A 3,196-nucleotide genomic window follows, 5' to 3' on the forward strand; every position below is an offset into this window, starting at 1 on the left:
GGCTGTAGCCCATTAGTAATTTCCCCTGTGAGCAACTGGAATGGAGGGAAGCAAATAACAGGGGGGCAGGCATAGTATTGCACCCCAAATTCAAAATTTAAGCAAGAGTTTCAATTCTATTCATAAATTATTTGAGTATCAATGTCAAAATATATAAAGCTAGTTTACCACATTACCTTCTAACTATCATATTACCTTGCCTTTCTTTTTTTCATTGCTTATAAATGAGATGTAACTTTTTGCAACTACTGTCTGTTATAAATAGTCCTCTTTTACCATCCTGCCAATATGCAGCATGTAAGCTGAAAAGAAATATACATTCTTTCTGAGCTCATAATATGGTGTGTTTTCCAGAACTACGACATTTTTTACAATTCAGCGGGCTCTGCAAACGTCCAGGAGAGTTATTCTGTCTCCCAGGTCATGGGTGTGTTATACTTTCACAACAGGATATGCTGGCTCCATAGGGCATCGGGGTTTGCTGCTTAGGGAAGCTGAAGCAGAGCAGCATAAGGTATCTCACAAGCAGCTAGGGGACAGAGACTGGTGTTCCTAAGGAAAAAAACTTCTCATTTTGTTGATTCTTAAAAGTAGCTAAAACACAGATGAAGCATGTCACATTTTTTAAAAAAATAGGGTCTTTTTTCTCTCTGAAGGAATGAGTTTTCATTAAGGTTGCAAAACTGGTGAAACCACTTCTTGTAGGAAGTGCTGCAGCGCGGAGACTTTTGAGTAACTGTGAGCTCCCACCAAAAGCCTTACAACAAAAATCTGGTGTCTTAGACTTGTTTGCACAGGCTGTGTGGCTTCTCAGACCAGTTGGTTTCCTTGCTCAGAGCTGAGCTTTAGAACTAAGCCTTTATACACAGGTATACATATTTATGTATATATATATTTTTAAATAAATATTCTAAAAAAAATCTAAAAAAAAGCTAAGTATATATACACATATGTATTTGTATTTTTTATGGAGAGCAAATATGTTGCATCTTCTTCTGAAAGCAGTTTTGCGTAGTTTACAGTTGGACCACTATATTGAAAAGATCTTAATAATCTTCCGGAAATTGAAATTAATTGATATTGTACAAAAACTACTGTATGGCAGAATATTAGACCTCCAAGAGTATACTAAAATAAAACTGCCTATCTACTGTTCGACATCCTCCCATGTGTGTATTGGAAAATTTCCCCTGAAAGATGGGTCAGCAAAAGTGCATCCCCACTAACCTAGGTTTTTGGGTTATTTTTGGTTCTTTTTGGGTGATGCCAAATGCCAGCTTAGTCAAGGGCAGTGGCATGAGACTTAGTACCAAGGGACTTAAGCAGAATTTCCAGGACTGCCACCATCTTCCACTGTGTTCTTAAACAGGCTTCTAATTCTCTTTGCTTCTTGTTTTCCCTTAGAATAAATGGAGGTGAGGTTGCTTACCCACTTCAGCAAAACCATTTAAAAGCAACAGACAAAAAACAGTAAACATAACAAATTCAATAAATTTAGATGCAACTTCATTGTACTGATAAAATCTAATAGACGAACCAGGGGATTTTGAAAGCCACTTAATGACTGCATCATCTGCACAGCAAAGACCACTGAAACAATTTGAATTTTCTGAAGTTCAGACCTACTGCAAACAAGCTCAGGGTGGTAAGGAGCAGAGGTAAAGTCTGTTCTGGTATCTGATATCTCACTGCACAGCAATTAAACAAATCATTACAAACAGCCTTATAAACACCTTGAAAATAAATACATGAGTACTAACAGAACAGCTGTCAGGGTGCAAACAAAAGAAATTGCATAACAATTTTAACATGCAATTCTCAGATTAGATCTGCATGATTACTGTTATTTTTTCACAGCAATAAACAAATATTCGTACTGACAACAGATGCTTCTCCTCAATACTCAAAATAGTATCGCAATACACTGCTGCTGCATTTCCAAATTATCTGAGGGTATCACCAGGAAGGCTGCTACAGAGGAAAGAACAAGACTGAAGGGATAATATTACTTCCGTGCTATAATATTACTCCAGCTATACCGCTGTGGAGGCAGCTTTCACAGTTGTGACCGAAGACACAAACAATTAGGTAGTTTCCATCATTCAATTCCTGTAACTAATGTTTATTTAACTAAATAACACTTCGGTGTCTGTGTGTGTTTTCTTCTCAAGTGTGGGCTAAACAGAGGCGTAGTGAAAAAAAAATAGATTGACTTCACATTGACTTCAACAGGGTTGAATTTCACCCAAATGTTGTTAACTGTGCGTTATCTCTGTTTGTAAAAGCTCTGCTGAAATTCCATTTCTTCCGCTTAATATTACAAGCATAAATGTAGAGAGTGGGTTAAATTTCAATCCCACTGGAGTTAGCGGCAAACCTCCTGCTCCCTTCACTTACATGTACAAAACACAAACATATGGCTGAATTAGGAACAGAGGAAAACAAGGCAATGCTGTCTCTGGCTGAAACCAGGGCAGGTGGGCAATGCCCAACCTTGCCCATACAGTTTTCTGCTCTAATTTCATTGCAGTGTAGAAGAGCTGCTCCTTCTCCCACCAGAAGCAATGGTTCCTACCTAACAGAGTAACTAGATGAGGACATGGCAAGTGAGGAAGGAGCTGAACAGCCCAAGGGTACTGAGGCAGGTACTGAAGGCTGTGGAAGACCATGAGAAGGTGAGGTGGAGAGGAAGAGCCTCCTCTTTTTCCTCAGCAGGTTTGTAAGACATGTCTTGCACATAAAACGTGCTGGAAGAAGTCCAGCTGGAGAATTGGATGGATAGTATTTCAATACTGCTATTTTTAGCATATGAGAGATATATTTTAGCATATAAGAAATATACATTTTATATATAAGAGAGAGGGCTTCTGGGAGTCTGTAATTTTAAAACAAATGGTAGGTTGCTTTTCTCTCTTACATGCATAAAGCTGTGTCACGACTGAAAAATAAACACATGGTTGAGAGATTTCTTGAACTCCTGCATGGTGGTTAATTTTTCAACAGTTCTTTTAATGGATATGAGAGCATAATACAGCAGAATCTACTCAGAGTCAACTCTCACTGTCAGTTCCTCAGTATGCTCCTGGAGAAAATCCCATCTGTCTTCCAAGGTTTTATTTTTTAGCTGTGTTCCTCCCCTATCTCTCTCTGGTCAGCTTTTGAATGAATTGCAAATTTTGGATCAGATTGTTGAAAC

Source organism: Anser cygnoides, chromosome 2 (genome assembly GCF_040182565.1).
Source record: "Anser cygnoides isolate HZ-2024a breed goose chromosome 2, Taihu_goose_T2T_genome, whole genome shotgun sequence".
Classification (NCBI taxonomy): domain Eukaryota; kingdom Metazoa; phylum Chordata; class Aves; order Anseriformes; family Anatidae; genus Anser; species Anser cygnoides.